The sequence below is a fragment of the Pleurodeles waltl genome, chromosome 8 (assembly GCF_031143425.1).
Source record: "Pleurodeles waltl isolate 20211129_DDA chromosome 8, aPleWal1.hap1.20221129, whole genome shotgun sequence".
Classification (NCBI taxonomy): domain Eukaryota; kingdom Metazoa; phylum Chordata; class Amphibia; order Caudata; family Salamandridae; genus Pleurodeles; species Pleurodeles waltl.
This window is the reverse complement of record NC_090447.1, coordinates 635,138,995-635,166,084: the sequence shown is the minus strand read 5'-3', so window position 1 is coordinate 635,166,084 and position 27,090 is coordinate 635,138,995. Positions and strand designations below refer to the sequence as shown.

Genomic DNA, 27,090 nt, shown 5'->3' with positions numbered 1-27,090 from the left:
TAAAAGGTAAATACAAGATTAATTGGAAAGTTAACAGGGGCAAGAGAACAGCTATCACAGGCTTCATCATTTACTAAACATAGCCTATCAGAAGGGCTCGAATAGATGGTCAAAAAGTGTGAGATACAGTCTGCCTTGCTAATTACAATTTCCAGGCATAGTCTGTCGTCTGGCCTAAGATAAGGAGAATTAATTGCACACCAAAAGGAGGCAGAATCTTTACTGTGGCTGGTTTCTTACAATTTATCCCACTTTTTTCCTCTGTATTAAAACACAATTATACTTTTTCCTAGCAGCCCGGATTTTGTGAGTGCAGCATGGGCTTTTATAAAAGGCTGATTTCAATATACTATGGGCCTTGGTACAGGATTGATCAAACCACCCCTTTTTCATATTATTGCTACTGCCCCTGCTGACTACCACCAGTCCATACTTAATGCCCCTAGCAATCCTCTGGAAACCCTCAATAATGTCCTCAGGATTAGTGACCATATCTAGACATTTCTAAAAATCCTGTTTATTACCACATATCAACATTTTTTAAAACTTTTGAAAATCAATCTGTGAGCATTACAAGGTATACCCTTGCAATAACCATATCACCCACTGTGCAATAGTTAGAATGTGGCACCTGAGCTGACCAATCCTTATATAATACATCCAAGACTACACTCAATGGGTAATGGTCACTGCATGCAAAAGTATGGGTAATAAAATTTCCAACCCTTGAGGCGTGTCTGTTTGTAAACAATATATAATCTTTCACCAAGTTTTTCCCTTGTCCATTAAATATATATATACGTAAATTGAACTGGCAGGAAACATATCTCATTACATAATGCCAAATCAATACTGAAGATAAACTCATTCAATTGGTCACCAAAGAGAGAGTGTATGAAATGTGAATACCCATCTTTCACACTTTCTCTTAAGCCACATATCTTTTCTGAACCCTTGGTGGATAATTCAACATTTAAGTCCCCACGCCACAGGAATACAACATTGTTATAAATCCCATTCCTGATAGCTTCAAAATCCTTTTTTAATAAAGTCAGAACTGATTTTACTTCCACCTCTGGGATGTTATTATAGAAATTAATTAATGCCAACACACATGTGGCTGAAAATACAACAATTACTATCTGATAAAAGAGTTGTGGGACAAACATAATTAGGCTGAAGCCGTCAGGGAGCTTGAGATATAAATACAAATTCCCCCCCTTCACTCTCCCTGAACTTCATGGCACCACCGAGGTATGAAAGATTCTGAAGCCATTTAGATGGATTGGGTTTATTGCCCAAGTCTCTTGAAACCAAAGTATGTCAAAACTGTTTACAAATTCGCACCAGTCATCTATTACCAATTTAGACAGCTGGCCTGCCACATTAAAGAACGCTACTCTTGTCTCCTCTATACCAAATACAGCTCTAGCAACAGGAAGAAAATCAGGGGGAGTTATGGCTTAACAGTATACCGTCGTGGTGAGACTATTGCGCCATTGCCATCAGGGCTGTTTAGCTCTTCTGGCCGATCACCTTTTAAAACTTTTAAACCAGAAGAAGACACCACCATGTCCTCCTTCGAGGGGGTCTACATCCTCTGAGCCAGTGGTCTTCAAACTTTTTAATGCTGCGCCCCCCCAGTTGAAAAATAAAAATCATTGGGCCCGCCTCAGAATTTTTCACAATTATTTTAGAAAGATAGCAATGTTTAAATAGGTCTAAACATATTTAAACATTGCAGTTAAGTACAGTTACCTTTTTAAAACTGCAATAACATGCTTCTGCTTAAAACAAAGGCATGTTATCTGTATAATATTTCTTTTGGCCAGAGTTTGGTGCCCCCCCTGGGATCACTTGAGGCCCCCCAAGGGGGGCCCGACCCCCGGTTTGAAGACCTCTGCTTTAAGCCCTTGAAACTTGAAAAACAGTTGCTAGTAGTGAACAGGGAAAATCTTACAGCCAGGCTAGAGAGATGTTTAGACACTTCATGCATGCCATTAGATTTTTAAAACAAATCAAGGGGCAAAACCGATATACAGTTTGACATTGCCTCCTACAACCCTACTCTGCTTAGTATAATTTCTACCAGGCGCGGAGTTTTAAAGGAGATGATCACAAAATATCCCTGTAGTTTTTTCTATCCCCTCGCCACCCATTTCACTCTCCTAACCATTTTAATGTCCTCAAACAGTTTGTGTGGGAGCCTAGATTTCTCCAGTAGCCAATGTATGGCTTTATTCCTCAGTGATATCCATGTTTCCTTAGCTCCCACCTCTGGAGGGAGGATTGGTACATTAGCCAACACTACCACATAAAGTGATGCAGCAGGAGGTAAATCAGGGTATTCTAAAACTTTTACCATCTTATCAGCAATTACCTTATTCTTTCTAGACTTCTGTTCTGGTTCTATAGGGCTGTGGTCCTTATTTAATCCACCTACATTAGTAAGTGCCATCAGAACAGATTGTCCACCTGTGCTCTGATTACCGGGCAATATACATCCTGCTCTTACAGTCTGATGCACTGCACCCCCTACTATGTGCCTAGCCCCAGCTGCAGTGCTATTATCCACTCCCTAGTGTGAAGTAGGTACTTGGGGGAATTAATCACTCCTAATGCTAGAGCTTAATGTAAGCCCTCTGCACAAGTGGAAATCGTGTGTTCTATCTAAATCACTCTATTGGATAAGGAAGTCAGTGACAGTTTAACAAAAGATTCCAAGGATTGCATACATTTTAACAACTCCTTTAATTTCTCAGAGGTGACCTTGGCCATACTTTTCTTTATAGAGGGTTTTACGGTAACCGTTTTATTAGGCATTTTGTGGCCTAGCTTCACAGTCTTGACCTCTCCGATCTCAGTTAATTGGGGCCTTAGTAGGGGTCCTGGTGTCTTAATGTGTTTTAGCGTGGTTTTGGGTTCTAGTTCACTGATTGAGTTAGAAGCATTGCAAGCTCTATCTGCCCTAACGCTATCTATAGTATCTACTGTAGAGGTTCTGGGTGATTTCATGTGCGTGGCTCTAAATTCACAGAGAGAGATACCTGTTTCTTCCTCCTCATGGGTAGATAGAGATTCCACAACGGTGATAATTTGCTTCTAAATAGCTCCCATAGCCCCTGTGATGTAATTTAATAGAGAAGTGCCTCAGCTCCTTGCCTTTTGTGCCCAGTGCTGAGTGTTTTCTCTTCCCCATCATCTATCTCCCACTCCTCGTCAGCACTACCTAGGATACGTTTGCACCTCCACACCTTGCTCTCCTACGTAAAATAGAACAAACACTCAGCTTACATATTGTAGTCAAAAGCTAAGAGCGGTGTCCCTGCCCTGCCACTTCCTGGTGCTGACGGGCACAGGATGGGCCCGCCCTTGACCCACCCAGACATGGCCTGCGTGCGTACAGGGCATGGCCCACGTAAGTCCCATGCCGTGGGGAGAAGAGACACACTTTATAGCACTAACTAAGCACAGGGGAGTTCGATGCTCGGGCCGCCTCCTGGGACCAGAGAGCTCTGGGTGATGTAGTCCCCCTGTCAGTTAGGCACAGTTAGGCACAGTTATCTAGCGCCGCGGAGAGAAGAGAAGCTAACCAAGCACAGGTGGGCTCAATGCTCAGGCCGCCTCCTGGGATCTGAGTGTTCTGGGTGATGTAGTCCCCCTGTCAGTTGAGGACAGTTAGGCACAGTTATCCCGCGCCGCGGGAAAAAGAGACGCGCTTTATAGCGCTAACCAACCCCAGGTGGGCTCGATGTTCTCAAAAGATCCTTATCACCTGCGAAGTCCCCCAGGACTCCATACTGTCAACTGTCATCTTCAACCTCTAGTTGGGTCCTTTAAGGTTCTACTCACAGATTAAAGTATCAATATTAACCAATATGTCAGACACATTTCTCTACTTGAAAGACTCATCTGCTCCAGACATCCAGTGTCTCAAACACTGCCTGCATCTCATCTAGGCGTTTTTGTCCAGTGCCTACCTGAAGCTCAAATTCTCCAAGCCACATTTCCTGTTATTTGCCAAAAGCAACAAGCAAGGAATAGTGCAAACTGGGCTCAATGGCATGAACTTTGAAATATTTGAACCGCAACGTTCATTGCATGCCAAGTCAGTTGGATTCACCCATGACACCAACCTCACACTGAAGGAACTCACAGCCAAAAAAAAAAGCTTTTAGGTACCAGCTCTCTCTTCTAAAGACAGTAAACTGGTTTCTTTTAGAAAGTGACTTCAGAGTTGCTGCTAAAGCCCTGGATAATGGTAATGCCCTGGTCCATGCCTCCTAAACTACAACTTTGGCAGTCCCTTAAGGGCATCAGGCACACCATAGCATGTCTCATTCAGTGCTTGAACAAATATGATCACAGCAGACCCATCCTGAAGGAACTCCATCAGGTCCACCAGACCTGCTTATCTTGCAGACAAGCACACCATTGCTGGTGGTTTTCGGCACACCCGCTGCCAAGACACCATCAAAATGGGTGCTCATTCCAGTAAGAGGGTACGGTGACTTGAGAACCAATGTGAGGATCCAGTTGTTGTCTTCCATATTACAAGATCGAAACCTCTGGCATCTTGAATAATATTGTTATGAAGTTTTACACCAAGCATAAAAAATGTTCGAAAACATCAAAAAAAGATTAACTCTAAAAGGGGAAAATGCTTTTTCCAGGGGGATTTCACTTTGCAGGCCGTCTCTTTACAAATAATGGTCCTTTTCTACTAAAAATGCACATGCTTGCTTTTGGCCTCGTGTCATGATTTTCCAATGTGTTAAATATGGAAGTTCAGCACTTTCGTGACACTCCCAGGGCTGCGCAGAAGCAATCTTTTAAGAGCATATAAAACAACAACTCCTACTTTTCTGTCCCTAGTCTGAAGAGAAAATCCACCCCCAGTGTTTTTTAAGCACCTAGAGAGATAAAATACATGCCGAACCTTTCGTTTAACAGAATGGATATAACTGACATTCCTAGCACGAATATGAAAAAGAATTGACGTCGTTGTGCTATTAAACATTTGCTGAAACGGCTTTGCTGGTCGGCTTGGCACAAAACCACCCCATACAAATTAGGCTTTTTACGGGGTGCGCGTTTCATAACTGTTTTTGTTTCTCTGTGGTGACAGCTCCCTCCACGAAATGTAATGGGAAACATGCCGAAGGATGCATTTATTAAACGACCTTTCTTTTGACCCAGTGCTGATTTGCAAGTAAAACAAACAAGTTAAACAAACAAGGTTTCGATGCGCCCCGCAAGCACAGTGGCAAGCTCTGCTTTTGCAGTTTGATTACCTGATAATTTGACAAGCGTGGAGTCTGCCTGGAGTATCTGTCAGTTGCAACTGCTAATTTCTTTAACAGTTTTACCTGATAAGGGAAGTCACATCACAAGACTTGAGACAAGATGCAGAAAAGCAGCGTCCATTGTTCACGCTCGACGGCAGTTCATGGATTAATTGTTCCTAGTGCTAATGGTACAATGGGAGTAGAATTTGTGAATTTGCAGAAGTCTACATCATCTCATAAATGTAATTCGTTAATTGTAATTGTGACAGCAATGATATACTTTAATAAAATATTACGTCTTCAAAATCATGCCTTGCATTTCTTGTTAAAGGATTGTCCATGAGGCTAAGACCAAACTTAATATAGCCTTTGACCTTTTCCACCACGGATTTGATTAATACTTCTCTCCATTAGCCTAGGTTAAGGTAGGAAAACTGCGTCACATTATACGTTTTTACATTGGCTGGTTAAGGGTGTGACGGATAAAGGAAGAACTTCGTAGTGTTAGGTGATTCCGTCACCCTCGGTACAATGGACGGGCATCTTGTGCCCACCTCAAGAATGAGGAGAGGACACGAAAAGAGAGACAATACCGTTGGGGGCAGGGGGACATAGATTTGAGCAGTGAGGCTTACAGAAAGTGGTGTGGGATGGTCCCATCAGTAATCTTAGCCTATCTCACAGGCCTGCTGATAAGGACTTTCCCCAAACAGCATGTCAGTACAGTTAAAATAGCAACCTAACTAGTCACAGAATATTTAGAGAAACTGTATCTGTAACTTGCCCTCAAACCAACTGCATCACCTCAGTTAACCTTGTCACGCCCAATTAATGTAGAGCTAAACTTTAAATGCCATAGGCGGCTGCGATTGCTGATATCAGATCAGCACAGGAAACACAATGTGAAACTTTACAATAGCTTGTAGAGCAATCCAGGCCATTTTCATGGGCATTTACCATTTCAGTTGTCAAAGTAACAGTGCTACTCCAAGGCGCTATTTGGCAACTGTTAGAACTGGGGTTTCTGGTAGTCAGAGTATGCACACTGTACCAACAGGAACCACCACTTCTAGTCAGGGTAAACTAGACGCACCCTTAGAGGTAACTTGTGCTCACCCTCTGGGAGCTTGGCACAGAGCTGACAGGCTTATCTAAAGAGCCAATGTGTAAAGTATTTGTCCAACACACATGCACAGTAACACAGTGAAAACACCATAAAAATACTGCACACAGTTTTAGAAAACTAGAGAAGATTTATCTGAGTAAAATGAGTCCAGAGCGACAAAAATCCATTCAGTAGAAGTTGAGATAAGAATTTTTAAAGAATAAAACAAAAATAGTGCTCAGAAGTCAACAGCGTTAGAAGGATACCTGAGGTTGCGTTAGAGAGGAGTAAATCCAAAGTTCAGGTTGACCGTGATGGAGGGCAGGCCGGCTACAAAGCTCACGCAGAGCCCGCTTGGATGGAGCAAGCATCAACGTTGAGGAGCAGTGCAAAGGGGATGCATTGGTTCCGATCTACGTAGTTGGGTCAATGCGTCAGTGTGGAGCCTCATAGCAGAGTCCTGTGTTGACATCGAACTCCGTGGAGGTGTATGCAGTGTCGTTGACGACCCATGCAGCAATGTCTTCAGGTGTGAACTGCGTCATCGTCAAACTTTGCAGTCAGGCCCCTTGTCGTCTTCGAATCAGCAATGCATCAGAGGGCTCTGCATTAGTTTTGTGCTGCGCAACGGCTAAGATGCGTCAATTCTTGCAGACAGCTGCAAAACCAACTTTAAAGGCCCAGGATAGGATTGGCACCCCAGGCAAGGGTAGGACTCACAGATAGCAGAGTCTAGCAGCAGGAGCAGGGTTGCAGGCAGTCTTTGATGTCCATGAGTGTGAGAAGGTAGCCTCTTTCTAGCATTGTTACCCCCACTTTTAGCCTTTTTGTGAGTATATGTCAGTGTGTTTTTACTGTCTCACTGGGATCTTGCTAGCCAGAACCCCAGAGTTTATAGCGAAAACCCTATTTGTCAGTGTGTTTTATCTGTCTCACCAGGACCCTGCTAGCCAGGACCCAGTGCTCATAGTTTGTGGCCTGAATGTGTATACCTGTGTAGTGCCTAACTGTGTCACTGAGGCTCTGCTAATCAGAACCTCAGTGCTTATGCTCTCTCTGCCTTTAAATTTGTCACTATAGGCTAGTGACCACTTTTACCAATTTCAATTGGCACACTAGAACACCCTTATAATTCCCTAGTATATGGTACCCAGGTACCCAGGGTATTAGGGTTCTAGGAGTTCCCTATGGACTGCAGCATTTCTTTTGCCACCCATAGGGAGCTCAGACAAACCTTTATACAGGACTGCCACGGCAGCCTGAGTGAAATAACACACATGTTATTTCACAGCCATTTTCACTGCACTTAAGTAACTTATAAGTCACCTATATGTCTAACCTTCACTTGCTGAAGATTAGGTGCAAAGTTACTAAGTGTGAGGGCACCCTTGCACTAGCAAAGGTGCACCCACATAGTTCAGGGCCATTTCCCTGGACTTTGTGAGTGCGGAGACACCATTACAAGTGTGCACTACATATAGGTCAATACCTATATGCAGCCTCACAATAGTAACTCCGAATATGGCCATGTAACATGTCTAAGATCATGGAATTGTCCCCCCATGCCAAATCTGGTATTAGGGTGCCAATCCCATGCATCCCGGGGGCTCCACAATGGACCCCTGGTACTGCCAAACTAGCTCTCTGGGGTTTCTCTGCAGCTACCGCTTCTGCCACCCCACAGACAGGGTTCTGCCCTCCTGGGGTCTCTGCAGCCCAGTCCCAGGAAGGCAGAACAAATAATTTCCTCTGAGAGAGGGTGTTACACCCTCTCCCTTTGGAAATAGGTGTTAAAGGCTAGGGAGGGGTAGCCTCTCCAAGCCTCTGGAAATGCTTTGAAGGGCACAGATGGTGCCCTCCTTGCATAAGCCAGTCTACACCGGTTTAGGGAACCCCCAGTCCCTGCTCTGGACAAAGGAAAAGGGAGTGACCACTCCCCTGTCCATCGCCACCCCAGGGGTGGTGCCCAGAGCTCCTCCAGTGTGTCCCAGACCTCTGCCATCTTGGATCCAGAGGTGGGAGGGCACTTTGGAGGCCTCTGAGTGGCTAGTGCCAGCAGGTGACGTCAAAGACCCCTCCTGATAAGTGCTTACCTGACTAGGTGGCCAATCCTCCTCTGAGGGCTATTTAGGGTCTCTCCAGTGGGCTTTTCCTCAGATAACTTGTAAGAATTCACCAAAGTTCCTCTGAAACTCTCTCTTTGACTTCTGCCAAGGATCGACCGCTGACTGCTCCAGGACACCTGCAAAACTGCAACAAAGTAGCAAGAAGACTACCAGCAACATTGTAGCACCTAGTCCTGCTGGCTTTCTTGACTGTCTCCTGGTGGTGCATGCTTTGGGGGCTGCCTGCCTTCATCCTGCACTGGAAGCCAGAAAGAAATATCAAGTGGGTCGACGGAATCTTCCCCTTGCTTCAGCAGGCACCAAACTTCAGCGTCACCGGTACTCTGGGACCCCTCTCATCCTGAGGAGCGTGGCCCCTGGAACACAGGTGGTGGACCCAAGTGACCTAGACTGTCCAGTGGTCCAACTGTCCAAATTTGGAGGTGGTAAGTCCTTGCCACCCCTCTTCAGACAGTAATCCTGGGCACAACATAAACTGCAGCTACAAGGGCTTTTGTGCACATTTCCAAGATATCCTGCATGCACAGCCAAGCCTAGGTCCCCAGCACTCTGTCCTGCAATACTCAGCTCCCTGAGTTAATCTCCGGTGTTGTGGGACCCTCTTCTGCAGTGTTGAGATGACTGCCGTGTTCAGACTTCTTGAACCTGTGTTCAAGGACTTCTGCGGGTGATACCTCCTTGTGCATTGTCTCTCTATGTTGCTGAGGACCCCCTCTGTCTCCTCTCCCAAGTGGCGACATCCTGGTCCTTCCTGGGCCCAGGCAGCACCCTTTTTCTTCAACCTCGACTCTTGCAGCTAGCAAGGCTTGTTTGCGGTATTTTGCCAAGAAAACAACTCTGCATCCCAACACTCATTGGGACATCTTCTGCATGAAGGAGAAGTTCCTAGCGCCTTTCGTTGTTGCAGAATCTTCAGCTTCTTCCATCCAGAGGCAGCCATTTTGCACCTCCATCCGGGGTTTAGTGGGCTCCTTTCCCCCTGGACACTTTTGCGACTCTTGGACTTGGTCCCCTTCCTTTGTAGGTCCTCAGGTCCAGGAATCCGTCTTCAGTGCTTTGCAGTCTGCTATGGTCTTTGCAAAATCCTCTATCATGACTCCAGTGTGTTTCTGGGGAAATAGCAGTACTTTACTCCTACTTTCCAGGGACTTGAGGTGGGGTATCTTGGACATCCTTAGTGTTTTCTTACACTCCCAGTGACCCTCTACACACTACACTAGCCTAGGGGTCCATTTGTGGTTCGCATTCCACTTTCTTAGTGTATAGTGTGTGTTGCCCCTAGGCCTTTTGCATCCTGTTGTGTTCTACAGTGTTTGCAATACTTTCTGACTGTTTTACTTACCTGATTTTGGTTGTGTGTATATTTTGTGTATTTTACTTACCTCCTAAGGGAGTACATCCTCTGAGATATTTTTGGCACATTGTCACTAAAAATAAAGTACCTTTATTTTGGTGACCCTGAGTATTGGGTTTCTTATGATATAGTATCTATATGATATAAGAGGTATAGTAGGAGCTTTGCATGTCTCCTAGTTCAGCCTAAGCTGCTCTGCTATAACTACCTCTATCAGCCTAAGCTGCTAGAACACTACTAATCTACTAATAAGGGATAACTGGACCTGGCACAAGGTGTAAGTGCCATCAGGTACCCACTATAGGCCTGGGCAGCCTCCTACAATGAGACTGCAGGAAAACAGAGGGAAAGCCAGCAAGCCCTTGGGGTCACTCTTGGTCAGATGAGAGGGTCCACTCTATCCTCAGTAGGGCAAAGATCAGCAGGCAACAAGGTTTCTTATCAAGGCAGAGAGCAGTCCTGCCTGGAATCCAGTCCAGCTGTGTGGCACTCCTTTCAGCAGAGTTTTTTCCAGGTCCAGTAGCGTACTGATTTGGTTAGGTTAGAGACCCAGTTCATATACCCAAATGTGCCTTTGAAGTGGGGGTGACTTCAAAGAAGAGTCTTTGAAGTGCACAGAGGTCCTTTCTTCCTAGCCCTGACTCCAAACTACGGGTAGGGGGTAATCAGCCGTTCATGAGGAGACAAGCACTTCCCTATTCAAGTGTGTCAGCTCCCCTCCACCCTTCATGTCCAGGAAGACCCATTAATAAGCAGATGAATGCAGCCCTGGAAAGGTGTTGCATGTGTGCTGTTTTGTGGATCCTCACACATGTATGAATGCATTCTTTACAAACCTTCCTGTGTTTGTGGATATCTATAAGGAATGCGCAAAGTGTAGCTGTCACCCACCAAAGACCTGTATTGGAGACAGACTGCAACTTCACACAGAGCAGTAAGAGCAGAGAAATGCCCACTTTCTTAAAGTGGCATTTCTAAAACAGTAATGTTAAATCCGACTTCATTACCATTCCAATGATAGTAAACACGATATAGCTATTCCTTTCTGTTGGACTTTTGCTTATGCGGGGTCATCCCCAGTCTTTTTGCCTCCTGCCTCCTATTTTTTTCTGACCTGTTGCTGTTGGCTTTTCAACTCTGAGCACTTTACCACTGCTAACCAGTGCTAAAGTGCATATGCTCTCCGTGTAAATTGTATGTAATTGGTTTATCCATGATTGGCATATTTGATTTACTAGTAAGTCCCTAGTAAGGTGCACTAGAGGTGCCAGGGCCTGTAAATCAAATGCTACTAGTGGGCCTGCAGCACTGGTTGTGCCACCCACATAAGTAGCTCTGTAATCATGTCTCAGACCTGCCACTGCAGTGTCTGTGTGTGTATTTTTACACTGTAAATTCGACTTGGCAAGTGTACCCACTTGCCAGGCCTAAACCTTCCCTTTTCTTACATGTAAGGCACCCCTAAGGTAGGCCCTAGGTAGCCCCAAGGGCAGGGTGCAGTGTATGGATAAGGTAGGACATATAGTAATGTGGTTTATATGTCCTGACAGTGAAATACTGCCAATTTCGTTTTTCACTGTTGCAAAGCCTGTCTCTCTCATAGGATAATATGGGGGCTACCTTTAAATATGATTAAAGTGTAGATTCCCCTAGAGAGTAGATGGACATGTGGAGTTTGGGGTCCCTGAACTCACAATTTAAAAATACATCTTTTAGTAAAGTTGATTTTAAGATTGTGCGTTTGAAAATGCCACTTTTAGAAAGTGAGCATTTTCTTGCTTAAACCATTCTGTGACTCTGCCTTGTTTGTGGATTCCCTGTCTGGGTCAGTTTGACAGTTGGTTGTTTTTCACCTCACACCAGACAGTGACACAAAGGGAGCTGGGGTGTAACCTGCATTTCCTGATTAGCCATCTCTGCTAGGAGGGAGGGGTGGAGTGGTCACTCTCATCTGAAAGGACTGTGCCTGCCTCTAACAATGCCGGCTCCAACCCCCTGGTGTGTGTCTGAGGCCTTGCCTGGGCAAGGCAGGATTTCACAAGTAGGTGTGAGTCCCCTTTGAAGGAAGGTGACTTCAAAGACTAAAATGGGTATAAGAAGGGCACCCAAATCTACAGACTTTAGAAACACTTCTGGAACCAAGAGGAACCTCTGCCTGGAGAAGAGCTGAATAGCTGAGGAAGAAGAGCTGCCCTGCCTGTGACTGTGCTTTGTGGAGCTATCCTGCAGTTGCTGCTTCTGCCAGAGTAAGAGGGCAAAGACTGGACTTTGTGTGCCTTCCATCTTGAGAAGAAATCTCCAAGGGCTTGATCTAGAGCTTGCCTCCTGTTGTTTGAAGTCTCAGGGACAGCAAAGACTTCTCTCTGCCAGCACCTGGAGTCTCTGGAGAGACTCCTACTCTGCCCTGTGGTGCCCATCCAGTTCCTGGGACCTTGAAAGGAGAAGCTGGCAGCCTAAAGACAAGAAAATCCACGCACAGAGCGCCGTGCGGGGAAAAGATTGACGGAAATCTGATCTGCGGCTGAAAAAATGACGCGCCGCCGGCTCCGCAGCTGAGAAACGACGCTCGCAGGAAACGCGACCAAAAAATCGACGCACGGAGCAGGAGAAACGACGCGCAGCATCGCTGACGGAGGCTGGGAGATCGCAACCTGCGCTGCGGGATTTTCAAATCATCGTGCGGCTGGATTTTTTACTCAAGTACCGCCGTGCGGAGTTATTTTTGACGCACACCCGCCCGTGCGGGGTTATTTTTGACGCACACCAGGTACATTTTCACTCTAGCAGCGCTAGTGTGTTTTTAAAACTACTTAAAGACTCTTTTTGATTTTTAATTAATAACTTGACTTGTGTATGGTGGATTTTTGTCGTTTTGGTCTTGTTTTGTTTAGATAAATATTTCCTATTTTTCTAAACTGGTGTTGTGTCATTTTGTAGTGTTTTCATTAAGTTACTGTGTGTGTTGGTACAAATACTTTACACCTAGCACTCTGAAGTTAAGCCTACTGCTCTGCCAAGCTACCAAGGGGGTAAGCAGGGGTTAGCTGAGGGTGATTCTCTTTTACCCTGACTAGAGTGAGGGTCTTTGCTTGAACAGGGGGTAACCTGACTGTCAACCAAAGACCCCATTTCTAACATTGGTGATCAGCGGTTGGGATTTGGACTTGTATTTGTACTTGACATACAGTGATTAAGTGTACACTACTGTTTGAGTTCAGACCACTACGTGACCACATACTACTTGTTTGGTGATCTTCGATTTTTCCTCTTTGGGACTCTTTTTATTCTACTTCCATGATTTTGCTGATCCCTTGACTGATTCTTTTTACTTCATTGGGAACTTATTTTCTGCCTTTGGAACTTTGCACTTGTGACCATCATGTCTCAATCTGGAGATGCAACAGCTGGAGCTGTGTTTGAAATGGAGAAACTGAAGGAGTACTCAGTTGCTCAATTGAAACAGTTCCTTAAAGATCTTGACTGTCCCACTGAGAGCTCCACCAGGGAGGGGGAGCTGCAAAAGGCACAGAGGGCCTGGGTGACAATCAAGAAGGCTGGAGGGCACACAGAGGAGGAGAATGTGGGTGGGGAAGTGCAGGGGATACACAGTGGTGTAGTGGAGGTACCTGTTACGCCTGGGGGGAGGGTCCCCAGGAGGGGTAGCAGGGTGTCATCCAAGGGTCTGACTCCTGAAGAGTTACAGGACAGACAGGCAGAGAGGGCTCGCCGGTTCAAGGAGTTGAGGATGCAAAGGGAGAAGGATTTGGAAGAAAGGAGGAGGGACTTAGAGATCAAAAAGAGGATTTGGGCTTATGAGCTCAAAATGAAGGAGCTGGAAGTCATGAGGGCTGAATCCAGCTGGAATGGTGGCAGCAACAATTTTTTATCTAGTGCTGCTGAAGAAGTGCACATGCCCAGAGATGTGGTGCCCTACTTGAAGGATGGAGTTAACACACACCAGGAGGTTCAGGGGTATGAGGTAGCTCCAGTGATGCACAGGGTCCCTGAGGTGGATTGGGGAACTGGCATGGGGAGTCATATTCCTACTGGTGGGAGGGACACTCTACTGACTCTAGGTGAGAGTGACAGGGAGAGGGGTTCCCCCCAGGTAGAAGTCCTGGTTGTGGAGTGTGAAGACATCCCAGAAGAGTGTGGGTTGAGTGTCAGGGACAGTCAGGTACTGTCTCACCAGTCTCAGAAGGGTGATGTGGGGTGCTTTTCCAAAGCAGAGTCACGGGATGGTTGGGTGAAGGGTACTTTGGTTAATTCATGTAAGGGGCTGAGTGATGTAATTGCTGGAGAGCATATGTCTAGTCCTTATTTTCCAGAGCTACGCCAACACCAGGTGGAGTGTGAGTTCTCTGACCCCAGGGAGCTTACAATGGAGGCAGACCTCTTGGTGAGTACCAGAGAGTCTGAAGAGGCATTTGGGGGGGCTCCTGAGAGGAGTGGCTAGGTATTTCCCAACCAGGTGAGGTAGGGAAGGATTGTAGTGTCCCAGGTAGGTCCCAGTGTAGTGGGATGGGTGAGGGACCCCATGTCCAGTCTCTGAGGAGAGGGAATGGGGATGGGCTGAGGTCCAAGGTGCCCGAGATCCGGTCCCAGGTCCTGGAGGGTTCCATGAGGGAACACCAGGAGGGGAGCCTAGCCTGTACCATAGGGCCATCTGTTGAGGGAGATCCCACAGTGTCAGGAGAACTTGGGGGGGCGGCTGTAGCCAGCATCCCACCAGTTCTGGTGTCTGGCAGTACCACTCCTAGTGAGGGGGTGCAGAAGTCCAGACAGAGGGTTGAGAGGGGGTTGCGGACCCCAGTGGAGAACCTGGAGGGTCAGGGGTCAGCTCTGAGAGCAGAGCCCCCCAGGAATGACCTTGGTGAGACCATTTCTGGGTTGGGGGGAATCCAGACTCTGTGAGATGGGCAGAGGTCAGGAGACCTGCGCCAGCCAGACTCTTGTGTGGCCTTTGGGGACAGTGTGTCCCTTGAGGGGGGTAAGTGTGCCCCCCTGGAAGTCCTGGTGTGCCAGGCAGTGGTTCAACTGCAGGGTGGTGACTCTGGGTTGAATAATCGGGTTCAGGGGGTAAACTCTGACCTGATGGGGGGTAAGTGTGCTCCCAAGGAAGTCCTGGTGCGCCAGGCAGTGGTTCAACCGCAGGGTGGTGACCCTGGGTTGGATGACCAGGTTCAGAGGGTAAACTCTGACCTGGTGGGGGGTAGGTATGCCCCCCAGGAAGTCCTGGGTTGCCAGGCAGTGGTCCAGTCTGTGGGTACAGACCATGGACTGGAGGATCAGGTGCAGGGGATAAACCCTGACCTGAAGGGGGGGGGCGGTTTGCCCAATCACCCCCCCTGGTGTGATTTCAAGGGGTACTCTCCCTGAGGGGTGGGTGCAGAACCCTGAGAGTAGGGACAGGGGAGAAAGAGCCTCACCCCTGGCCCCAGTGCAATCTAAGGGTACAGACCCTGGATTGGAAGGCCAGGTTCAGGGTGTCCCCCCTGACCTGGAGGAAGGGGCTACTGCTAACAGTGCCCATCCCATGTTGTCTTCTGAGGGGGCCACTCCTAGTTGGGGGGTGCAGGACCCCAGAAGGGAGGGCAGGGGGAGGGAAGCCTCACCCCTGGCCCTGGTCCAACCTGAAGGTACAGACCCCAGGTTGGCGGACCAGTTGCAGGTTAACAGCCCTGCACTGGTGGAAGAATTGTGCAGGACTGCTTCTACAAGCACCCTGACAGTTTTTGACTCTGGGGGTGCCGCTTCTGCAGGGAGGGTACAGAGCCCCAGAGGGGAGGACCAGGGTCAGGTTGTCATCCGTGACCTGGTGGAAGAGAGAGTGGTCAAAGGGTGCCAGGCACCTGGGGCTACCGCCCCCCACTCTCCGCAGTCACAGTGGTTGGAGAGGTCTGAGGTCGGGCTCTCATCCCTGACAGTTGTCCGGGGCCACCGTGGCTTGCTGTCCTGGTGGACAGAGTTGCCCCTGGGGGGGGGACGAGAGTCACACCCCGGGGGTGGAGTGGGCAACACCACTGTGTTGGCCCTGGTGGTACTATCTGCCCATTGCAATACATCTGTGAGCAAAGTAAAGTTAGGTGCTGCACAGATGGTGTCTGTAGATGTGGAGAAGGGTTCCCCATGGGTTAGCTTAGTGGGCCCTGAGAGTATGGACAGAGGGATCCAACTGGAGTCAGGAAGACGTAGAACTGGAACATGCCCCTGCTATTGTGGGCCTGGGTCCTTGTTCTATTGCCCCAATCAGGGAAGTACATCAAGGTATTGATTGTCTCCCCTGGCTTTAGGCTGGTAGGGGGTCGTGTTGGACTTTTGCTTATGCGGGGTCATCCCCAGTCTTTTTGCCTCCTGCCTCTAATTTTTTTCTGACCTGTTGCTGTTGGCTTTTCAACTCTGAGCACTTTACCACTGCTAACCAGTGCTAAAGTGCATATGCTCTCCGTGTAAATTGTATGTATATGGTTTATCCATGATTGGCATATTTGATTTACTAGTAAGTCCCTAGTAAGGTGCACTAGAGGTGCCAGGGCCTGTAAATCAAATGCTACTAGTGGGCCTGCAGCACTGGTTGTGCCACCCACATAAGTAGCTCTGTAATCATGTCTCAGACCTGCCACTGCAGTGTCTGTGTGTGTATTTTTACACTGTAAATTCGACTTGGCAAGTGTACCCACTTGCCAGGCCTAAACCTTCCCTTTTCTTACATGTAAGGCACCCCTAAGGTAGGCCCTAGGTAGCCCCAAGGGCAGGGTGCAGTGTATGGATAAGGTAGGACATATAGTAATGTGGTTTATATGTCCTGACAGTGAAATACTGCCAATTTCGTTTTTCACTGTTGCAAAGCCTGTCTCTCTCATAGGATAATATGGGGGCTACCTTTAAATATGATTAAAGTGTAGATTCCCCTAGAGAGTAGATGGACATATGGAGTTTGGGGTCCCTGAACTCACAATTTAAAAATACATCTTTTAGTAAAGTTGATTTTAAGATTGTGCGTTTGAAAATGCCACTTTTAGAAAGTGAGCATTTTCTTGCTTAAACCATTTTGTGACTCTGCCTTGTTTGTGGATTCCCTGTCTGGGTCAGTTTGACAGTTGGTTGTTTTTCACCTCACACCAGACAGTGACACAAAGGGAGCTGGGGTGTAACCTGCATTTCCTGATTAGCCATCTCTGCTAGGAGGGAGGGGTGGAGTGGTCACTCTCATCTGAAAGGACTGTGCCTGCCTCTAACAATGCCGGCTCCAACCCCCTGGTGTGTGTCTGAGGCCTTGCCTGGGCAAGGCAGGATTTCACAAGTAGGTGTGAGTCCCCTTTGAAGGAAGGTGACTTCAAAGACTAAAATGGGTATAAGAAGGGCACCCAAATCTACAGACTTTAGAAACACTTCTGGAACAAAGAGGAACCTCTGCCTGGAGAAGAGCTGAATAGCTGAGGAAGAAGAGCTGCCCTGCCTGTGACTGTGCTTTGTGGAGCTATCCTGCAGTTGCTGCTTCTGCCAGAGTAAGAGGGCAAAGACTGGACTTTGTGTGCCTTCCATCTTGAGAAGAAATCTCCAAGGGCTTGATCTAGAGCTTGCCTCCTGTTGTTTGAAGTCTCAGGGACAGCAAAGACTTCCATCTGCCAGCACCTGGAGTCTCTGGAGAGACTCCTACTCTGCCCTGTGGTGCCCATCCAGTTCCTGGGACCCTGAAAGGAGAAGCTGGCAGCCTAAAGACAAGAAAATCCATGCACAGAGCGCCGTGCGGGGAAAAGATTGACGCAAATCCGATCTGCGGCTGAAAAAACGACGCGGCGCCGGCTCATCAGCTGAGAAACGACGCTCGCAGGAAACGCGACCAAAAAATCGACGCACGGAGCAGGAGAAACGACGCGCAGCATCGCTGACGGAGGCTGGGAGATCGCAACCTGCGCTGCGGGATTTTCAAATCATCGTGCGGCTGGATTTTTTACTCAAGCACCGCCGTGCGGAGTTATTTTTGACGCACACCCGCCCGTGCGGGGTTATTTTTGACGCACACCAGGTACATTTTCACTCTAGCAGCGCTAGTGTGTTTTTAAAACTACTTAAAGACTCTTTTTGATTTTTAATTAATAACTTGACTTGTGTATGGTGGATTTTTGTCGTTTTGGTCTTGTTTTGTTTAGATAAATATTTCCTATTTTTCTAAACTGGTGTTGTGTCATTTTGTAGTGTTTTCATTAAGTTACTGTGTGTGTTGGTACAAATACTTTACACCTAGCACTCTGAAGTTAAGCCTACTGCTCTGCCAAGCTACCAAGGGGGTAAGCAGGGGTTAGCTGAGGGTGATTCTCTTTTACCCTGACTAGAGTGAGGGTCTTTGCTTGAACAGGGGGTAACCTGACTGTCAACCAAAGACCCCATTTCTAACACTTTCTGATCAGGAATTACATCTTAAATTTACATTAAGGAGTTCCCCATGCTGGCCTATGAGAAGGGTATGGCTCACAGTAGTGAAAAACAATGACGTTTTTCACTTCCAGGACATGTAAAACTTCAAAGTTAAAAGTACTGCTCAATGGGCTACCTAGGACCTACCTTAAGGGTGGCTTACATGTAATAAAAGGGGAGTTTAAGGCTTGGTAAAGGGGTTTTAAATGCCAAGTCAAAGTGGCAATGAAACTGCACACACAGGCTGTGCAGTGGCAGGTCTGAGACATGTTTAAAGGTCTATTTAAGTGGGTGGCACAATCAGTGAGGCAGGCCCACTAGCAGCTTTTAATTTACAGGCCCTGGGTATATGACATACCACTTTACAAGGGGCTTTCAATTACATTAAATAAGCCAGTTTTGTATACACCAATGTTACAATGCTTCTTAAAGCCTAAACCCCGAGCAAGATGACGGCTCTTTAGAAGAGCTCCCATTGGGGTGACGTTAATGGGCTCTTTCCTGTCTCACCAGAGGGGGGTGGCCATGGCTGAAATAGGGGAGGGACCAACTAAGACCTCATGACATCAGAAGACCTTAGGGACCTCTCCTTGAGCTCTTACCACAGCATGCCTTCCCATACAGAAGTGTGAGGCACACAGCTTACACTCTAAGCCTCCATATGTATGGCCAACCAGTGGAGGTGCTGCACCAGCCCGTGCCCCCAACATACTCCCAGATAGCTACTAATAACCTGGAGTATCTCCCTGCTGATTTGCCCCACGAGCCCTTGCTGAAAATGCCATGAGATCTAAAGGCCTGCAAGTGGCACAACACACCAACTGCACTACCAAGTGGGCCCCTCTCCCTCTTGAACCGGGCACTGCATATCTCAACGTGAGGGAACAACAGGAAGCTGCTACAGGGGTTACACCAGTGGAGAGTTAACCAAGGGCATGGGAGCTGTGCATTTTGCTCCCCGATTTTGAAATCCTGCCCTGAATGTGGTCTATGATGCACCTGAGGCTGGGTGCTCACAGTGATTTTGGTGCTGCCGGGTCCCTCCGTCTGGGTGAGACTCTTGGCACCTACACCTCGTAGCCTTGATAAAACGTCTGTGAGATACGGACTGTCAGACCCTGAGCAACATGATAAAATCTCTCCTGCCCCTCCCAATGATGCATCTGTCCAGGCAACTTCTGTTCACAGAGGTATTGATGGCGAAGCAGAGCAAGAATGGAAAAGACACTGATGCACAATGTGACTCTCCCCTGTTAATCATACTGAGAGAACTGAGGGTGCTAAATACTATGCTCTCAGAGGTAGCAGAAAATACCTCTAAAACGTATATAGCGCATTCACTAGGATATATCCTCATTCAACAGCATATTATCCACTGCTGAGTCCTGATTCGATCAGAATGACAATAAGTTGGTGGCCTCAATAAATTGGGAACAAGACCATTGATACCACAAAAAGAAGATCGTGGAATGAGAAGACCAGAACCACTGTGACAATCTCCAGATATTGGAGGAGCCAAAAGGATGGAGGGGGATGATAGCAGGGGATTTCTTGCATGCTTACTGCAGCCATCACCAAACTCAACCTTGACCCTCTGCTGGAGTTCCAAAGGGCCCACAGGTTACAGCAACATTGACCAGTGACTAATTAAGGTCTGGGGTACATTATCACCTGTCTCTTGAGACACCAATAAGCCCAATCCATTTTACAGGCAGCAGAAAGGAATGGCTCTTTCATGTCTGAGAGGCACAAGATATTCGTCTCACAAGAACGTTTGGAGGAAGCACTCTCCACTCAGAAGCGGTTATTACAACTATGTCCCAAACTCAAGCAATTAGGCATCCAGTATGTGCTTCTGGACTTGGCAATAATGCTGATAATCCAGGACAACAAAACTACTGAATTACTTGACCTTGGCTAACTGGAAGCATACTTGCATACAGTTTAACAACTGGAATGAACCTGGAAACTACCACTGGCTCACCGGACAGCCAACCCATAACCCAGCATTCTGACCCACCACACTCCCCCCACTGATGAATGGTGGGGACTATAAGAAGTCACCCATTTCTGGGTCTGGGGCCCCAAATTCCATGTTTTCTTGCAAAGAACCCTAACTGATACACAAATCATGCTCACCATTGAAGACCGCTCAATCCGCTGACCCTGCTGCCCTCACATGAACACCCTAAAGAGACAGGTATGAAGCCTTGCAGCTGTCCTTCTTATTCCCGCACTATCGAGTGTCCTTGTCTTACTTTCTACTCACCATTGTTCACACTATGTGGTCTGACATACTGAGGTCAACCAGACACACATACATATATAGGTTTAAGGGAGACCAAAGTAAGTTCCCCATTCCTAGGATCCCAGGTCAACCTTAGGCCTGTGCCTGATCCATCCCCCCTGTTCTTTCTTCGTTGTTGTCCTTGCTTCTTGGGCGTCACAGCAGATGACATGTACAAGGGGTTGGTGACACACAGACAGCATAGTGGTATCCCTGGATGTAAATGGTCTCACTCCTTACATGACACAAAAGATCTTTACTTGCACTCCATCTCCGTGGCCTCACATAGCCCTCCTACAAGAGACCCACCTATCATATGTAGAAAGCCAGAAACTCTGCAGGGAATAGGTGAGGAGGGAATACCATACCAGTAAAAATAAATGGCAGATAGTGAAAAACATTCCAACAAACTCCACCAAAAATTAGGAGGTGCCATCCTGCTGGACAACCAGCTTCCGCTGAAAACTCAAAGTCTGGCAAGAAACCCACAGCCATTAGTGATAATTAGAGCTTCTATACACAATCGGGTACTCCTCATAGACTCTGGGCCTCATTATGACCCTGGCGGTAGAGAACCGCCAGGGCCAACGGGGGCGGGAGCACCGCCGACAGGCCAGCGGTGCTCCCTTGGGCATTCTGACCGCTGCGCTTTGGCCGCGGTCAGAAAGGGAAAACCGGCGGTCTCCCGCCGGTTTTCCACTGCCCCTAAGAATCCTCCAAGACGGCGCAGCTCGCTGCGCCGCCGAGGGGATTCTGACAATCCTTACCGCCATCCTGTTCCTGGCGGCTCGCCCGCCAGGAACAGGATGGCGGTAAGGATTGTCGTGGGGCCCCTGGGGGCCCCTGCAGTGCCCATGCCAATGGCATGGGCACTGCAGGGGCCCCCGTAAGAGGGCCCCGCTAGTATTTCACTGTCTGCGTAGCAGACAGTGAAATACCCGACGGGTGCAGTAGCACCCGTCGCACCTTCCCACACCGCCGGCTCGATTACGAGCCGGCTTCATGGTGGGAAGGTCGTTTTCCCCTGGGCTGGCGGGCGGCCTTTTGGCGGCCGCCCGCCAGTCCAGGGGAAAACTTGGAATACCCTCCGCGGTCTCTGGACCGCGGAGCGGTACTTTGGAGGGGGGAAGTCTGGCGGGCGGCCTCCGCCGCCCGCCAGACTTAGAATGAGGGCCTCTGTGTATGCTAAGATTCACTCCAAGAGAGCCACTCTAGCAGACAAAGATGGGAGCAACACGAACCTAAATTACTATTAGGGGGTGACTAGAAACATGGTGCATGATCTCTACATGAATTATTTCCACCACCTCTTAGCACACAACACCACAGACAGGGGCTTTCTTCTTGGCATGATTGCAGACTTTCCTCTGAAGAAGCCATGGTGGCTCCTGCACCCCTAGTTGAGAGATTACACATAAACATTGAGCTTGCATGATACCAGAATTTGAATAGACGTCTTTTTACTCAAAGCACCGCTCCTGGGCCACTCAGTGGATGCTAGCATTGCCTGCAAGGAGTTTTCCGATCAAGATGCCATAGAACTCTGGCTCGACTTGAGCACACTACGACTTTGACTGAGGCACTGGAGACTGAATGTTTTTCACTATAAAATGTCTTCTGATAAGGAACATTTAAGGTCCTACTTGCATAGCTTCCTGGACCTTAACGAGGTGATGACTGAATCACCAAGCATCCTAAAGGCGGCCGGAAAGGCCACGGGTACGGAAGACATAATGCGAGACTCATTACAGCCCTAACAGGAGGCCACACACAATAAGACCCTGCTGGACTCTACCATTGCAGCGACGTAATCCCCTCAAGGTTCACCACCTTCATGATTAGGGTAGCTGTGGTTTCTTGTCGGGCCAGCCAGGCGAGAAGGCTACTTTCCCCAACCTTCCTATGTTCTTTGGAGGCATAAGCTTTGAAATTGTAGCAGCGTAGATCTTCTAGTAACTGTGGAAGTGGTTTTTGCTTCTGTTAGTCGGAAAGCAAGCTCTGGATGGGAGTCTGCTACTTTACTGAGGCCGGCTTGTTGGCACTCAGTTTTTTTGCATTTCCGCCTCCAGGGTACAGCACACGCTCACTATCTTGTGTATACAGAGCCCCCTAATGGTGGCTTTGAAAGCATCTCACCCAGATGCCCTGGAAGAGGATGTACTTGCGTTCTCAAAGAAGTAATGCCTGATGTGCTCCCATTGTTCCTGCTGGAACACGGGATCCTCCAGGCAAACCTTGGATAGTCTCCACATAGGAACAGGTGGGAGGGGGTGGACCTGCGAATGCCTAATATGTGGGTGTCATGTATCTGAACCCCTTTATGACCCAGGGATTCCATGGTGAGAAACTCTCACGGCCTTCACCCTTAAGTCCAGAGCGCTCTATCATGTACCCCATCATAAGCATCCACCAGCATTCTGAACTCACCCAGTCACCTGGAGACTACTCATTTCACAGTATACACTATACAAGAGTTATGTGTTGCATAACAAAAAAACAACATCTGGACAAAGTGAAATGTAAACAGGGATTGCATCATATAACCAGATTTCCTTGCAGGATTTTTGGCATCAGAGCCTGACAAGAATCCGTTTCAATGCTAGTTTTGAGACCCGGCAACACCAGGCCCAATTGAGGCCTCGAAGACAGCACATTTTATGCCTCTGTCACAGAAGCCATATTAGAATGGAAGGTAGACATGGGTGGCGGGACATAGGCAAAGAGAATAGAGTCAAAGAAAAATAGACAGAGGGAGGGAAAGAAGTGTTCTGGAAAGCACCAGCATTGGTTGCTTCCCATGAATCAAAAATCTGTACCATACTGAAATGTGGCTTATTTCAATTGCAGGACTATTTTGCAGGAAAAGGATAGGTTTTTGAAGGACAGGAAACAAAGGTGAACGGATGCAGATCTTTGGTTAATTTCTGTACTTATGGTCCATCTTTAACATGCACAACTAGAATATCTCTCATTAGCTACTTGTTGCACCACCACATGCCAAAGCAATAAAGGGGAAAACATACCTGTTGAGCAAACCAATTTATCAAATAAACATACAAATCAGGAAAGTTACAACACCACAAACACTAACAATGGTAGATGCTCATCATTCCTAACCCTTCAATGTATTTTGAGTAAACACAGTGGAGAAAAAGTGTTTTCAGGAGCATACAATTGCATTTCTATTTATAAATCTGAGATTAAATATTAAAATGCCTTATTTCAGTTAAATTCATTAATTTAGCATAAACTTCACTCTTTGTGTTATGCACAAAAGTGCCTGCTTCTCTGAAAGCGAGGTCTAAATAATGCACTAATGTGCTGGTTAAGAAGTTTCTCTTGTGTTTACAAATGCATATTTGAATGAAAAAGCTGTGTTTTCAGAGGTTTGTCAGAGGATAGGGCAAGACTGTTTAAATAATGGTACGTGTAATTGGCTGCTCAGTACTGGTGATGAACAGCCCTTGTAGCATATATGCCCTAATTGAATGTAAGATGTGTAAGTTACAGTTGTCTGCTGACCGTTGAGTGTTATGATCTTAGGATCTGTTTACGATCTTGGCGGATGGAGTTACTCTGCCACAAATATGACGGATATCCTGTCCACTGTATTACGATCCCATTTTATCCTGTGGAGAACGTAATACGGTCGATGGAATACTCCTTCACAAACGTATTCCATCCACCAGGATCGTGACCATGCCCTTAGTCTTAGTATTAGCATAGTGTGGGCCAGAAATGCTATGTATAAACTCACATAACTATATAAAACCCAGGCCAAGAATAGGTCAGCATGCCTTTACTTACCTGCTTATTGAAAGTAATTTGGTGGTTTGGCTGTTTCCAAACTGTGGTTTGTATGCTAATGATTGAGCTTGAGGGAGCAACTGTTTTTACAAGTTTTGTTGCCAGGATGTGTGGTGGTGTAGTTGTCTTGGAAATAGCCATGTTTTCAACTGTCTTCTGAAATGTATATGGTCCTGGATGCTTTGAGTGCTGGCTGGCAGTTTGATCTAGAGCTTGGAGGCTTGTAGTGAGAAAGCAGTGCCTCTTACAGATTTCTTATGGTAAGATGATGTGGTTAGTAATACAAGCCCGGAAAGCAGTGTCTGGATTTATTTTTTTATTGCTGAAACTTAGCTTGTAAGTATAGCTGACCGTTTCCTCGGAGGCTCTGTGAAAAATGCAAAATACCTTGGACATTGCCCTTCTTGCTACACATAGCCAGTGAAGTAATTGCAGGACTGGAGCTATGTGTTCTCTTGGATGAAGGTTGAGAAGAAGTCTTGCAGCAGCATTTTTATGAGTTGATTTTGCATATGATAAAAGCGGGTATGCCAAGGTATAGACTGTTGGCATAGTCAAGCTTTGAGATTACAAGTGTGAGGATGGCTTGCACTTTATCGTGGTATCCATTGTATGGGAGGATGCAACATATTGTTTTCATTGTATAGAAGGCGCTCTGTTTTATGTATCAACTTGTGTTGTCAAATATAGGTCGTAATCCATGGTTACCCAATGATTTTTTACTTCTCTTGGTATTGTTGGAGGGACCTCATGTTCCTTAGGCATATGATGGTAAGCTGGTATTTTTGTCATTGTCAGCAGGTCATAATCTCAGTCTTTGCAGTATTTAGCTTTAGATAATTATTCATCACCCATTTGTTTATGGCCCAAAGGCAGTCATCAAGTGTTAAACTCTAGAGGTCTTCACACATCATCCATTTTAAAAAAAAATTATTTAGGTGTCATCTACAAAGTTGTGACAGGTGAGGTTGAATGATTTAATCAGGTTAGATGAGGGGGTCAGGCAGATATTGAATAATAGAGATGATATGATGGACCTCTATAGGACACCACAGTGTTGTGTGTGAGGAGTTGATTTGAAAGGTGGAATCAACACTAGTTCTCTGTCTCATCTGAGAGGCCAAGAATTCAATGGGCATTAGCTGAACTCCCTCCTCACCTTTCAGATATAGTATGTCAAACATAGATTTGCTGTGTGGAGCAATTGCACAACTGTACAGGTCATAGAGTCATGTTGCTACTAAGCCAACAGCTTTCATGACCCTATGCCTGATATATAAGAGGTTATCACTACTTAAACCTACTAGTCATTCAGATGCAATGTTCAATTAGGAAACTCCAGATACCAATATGGCATGGTGCTTTGATTAGCCTATTGTGCAATGGCAGAGTATTCAAAAGTCAGGTACAACTTAAATTTGACTGACATTGCTCCAGCCTACACTGGTCTGTTGTGAAATATAGCCTGGTGAGATAATGTATCTGCTTTACAGATTGCTATTTTGTTGTTTGTGATGGATTAATCCTTCCACCAAAATCTAAATCATGCCCAAAGTCCCAAATGCCAGTGGGTTGGCTAAGGACTGGTAACCACTCTGCATTTCTTCTAAATAGTTCTCGTTAGCTTCCAATGAAACAGGCTACAGGGACGATAGATAGTCTGTTTTGATAACCTACCTCTCTTTTTTTAACCCTTGAAATCAATCACATTTTCTGAGAAAGGAAGCATCCTACCTGTTGTAACAAAAACAGTGTGAAAGTTACTGGATTCTAGAATATTCTTACTCCCCCCCAACTGACTATGCACCCAGAAGTTGAGGGGCTTTGGAGTTGCCTCACTTACGGGCTGCAGTCAGATTGGCGGTCTGTGTCTCGGACGGCCGTTTCTGTCATGGTCCGCTTTTTGGCTAAACTTTCCCTTTGGGCACTGTTTAAGCTGCCCTCGCTCTTTACCCTCCTAAGTTGCTTACCTGTTTTTGCTGTTTTCCTCTTTTCTTCTTTTTTCATCCTTTTTTCTTTTCCTTGCCTTAGTCATGTTTCTTCTTCCTAAGAGTCTGTGTTCCTTTCCCTGCATGCTTTGCTCACTTCCTTTCTATAATATTTTCCATTCACCTCAATGTGGTCTTTCCCAATCCAAGATGGTGTTTTCAATACTTCCTGCATGTCACTTCCTGTTTGTCAGTATATAAGCACAGTTGGTCTTCTGTTTCTTGTGTTGCAAACAGTTCCTTCGTGGTTGTGCTCCTTGCTCCTGTACCCTGTGATTTTGGATTTCTCCTGGGTTTTTTTCTGCCTGCAGCTTGTTCCAGTTTTTTGGGTGCTTTTGTTCTTCTTTTTTCAAGAGTCCTTGATTCTGAGGTTTTTCCCACATTAGATTTTTTCCTCTGGGACTCCTTCTGGAAGTTATGGCCTGCTTGGTGTTTTATTATCAGCATAACCGTGGCTATTGGAAAGAGTCGCCCCTACCTTGGTCAATCCAGAACAAGCAAGAAACCAAGTGGTGCCCAAAGACTGGCTGATTATAGCGGCAAGAAGTACTCAAGTCGTGACCTTATGCACTTGCTGAAATTACTACATAGCTGGATATTCCGGTAAGCATGGCGATGAAAAAGGTAATGTAAATGTAAATGTGGTTATTCTGTAGTAATGATCCTTCTATGCCACTGATTGAGATAGCTGGTTACTTCTGGATTTCTAAGAGTTTG

At 46.6% G+C, this 27,090-nt stretch overlaps 1 protein-coding gene across 1 annotated transcript in view; it reads right to left on the bottom strand.

Moving 5' to 3' along the window:
* The window catches only part of PHEX (phosphate regulating endopeptidase X-linked), a 1,559,577-nt gene that overhangs the window by 1,321,495 nt on the left and 210,992 nt on the right, over window positions 1-27,090 (bottom strand). The gene's annotated exons all lie outside the window — the stretch shown is intronic.